Below are 1412 nucleotides of genomic sequence, written 5' to 3' on the forward strand. Positions count from 1 at the left end.
TAAATTGTTATATATTTATGAGGTACAAAGAAATGTTGTTATTTATTAGTACAATATGGAATAATAAAATAAAGCTAATTAGCATATTCATCACTTCAAAATATTTTACTTTTTTCTGTCAAGGCCATTAGAAATTTACCTTAGCTATTTTGAATTGACCAATATATAATGTTTAAGTAAATAGATATTAATATAAACAATATAAACTTATTGAAATCAATTATGAATTGATTTCATAGAACTCCAATAATTTATATTTAGTTCATTAATAAGCTTGATCATTTAGAAAATATTTTAAAATTTATTGTATTATAATTTTAAATATAAATGACTACACATTTATGAACAGGTTTGTCGTATTTAGACTTATGTCTATAGTTGTACATTTATGTTATCATAGCCATAGTTGCTGATAGCAATAGATGATAAAACTCTGGAAGAATAACTGCAACTAATTAGAAATAATTATTCCTTGAATATGTACATAGTATACATATGTGTATTTTATTATGAGACGGAGTTTCGCTCTTGTTTCCCAGGCTGGAGTGCAATGGCGTGATCTCGGCTCACTGCAACCTCCGCTTCCCGGGTTCAATCGATTCTCCTGCCTCAGTCTCCCAGGTAGCTGGGAGTACAGGCTTGCCACCACACCCGGCCAGTTTTGTATTTTTAGTAGAGACAGCGTATCTCCATGTTGGTCAGGCTGGTCTCAAACTCCCAACCTCAGGAAACCCACCCTCCCAAAATGCTGGGATTACAGGCGTGAGCCACTGAGCCCAAACTTAAGTATATATTTTTTAAAAGTAACACTGCATAAAATGTTTCAAATTATTAAAACGTAAATACCAATGATAATAAATACATACTAAATAACAGTATAAAAAAATAACAACCTGCAAGACTCCAGAGTTCTGACTTCTCCAGCTGTGGAGAAAGGAAACCTCCCCCTGCACCTGCTCCTGGGGCCTGCCCCGTCCTCGGTGGTCCCGCGCGCCCCCTGGTGGCCCCGCGCGCCCCCGCAGGAGGTTTGTGTCCGGGCTCACTCGGTCCTCCCCTCACTGTGTCACTCGCACAGTAATACACGGCCGTGTCCTCGGCTCTCAGGCTGCTCATCTGCAGATACAGCGAGTTCTTGGCGTTGTCTCTGGAGATGGTGAATCGGCCCTTCACGGAGTCTGCGTAGCTTGTGCTACCTCCATTAGGATTAATTCGTCCAACCCACTCCAGCCCCTTCCCCGGAGCCTGGCGGACCCAGCACATCCAGTAGCCACTGAAGGTGAATCCAGAGGCCGCACAGGAGAGTCTCAGGGACCCCCCAGGCTGGACCAAGCCTCCCCCAGACTCCACCAGCTGCACCTCACACTGGACACCTGCAAACACAGAGACACCCTTGTCATTAACTGCCACACATA

Source organism: Cebus imitator, unplaced genomic scaffold, assembly GCF_001604975.1.
Source record: "Cebus imitator isolate Cc_AM_T3 unplaced genomic scaffold, Cebus_imitator-1.0 Scaffold1030, whole genome shotgun sequence".
Lineage (NCBI taxonomy): Eukaryota > Metazoa > Chordata > Mammalia > Primates > Cebidae > Cebus > Cebus imitator.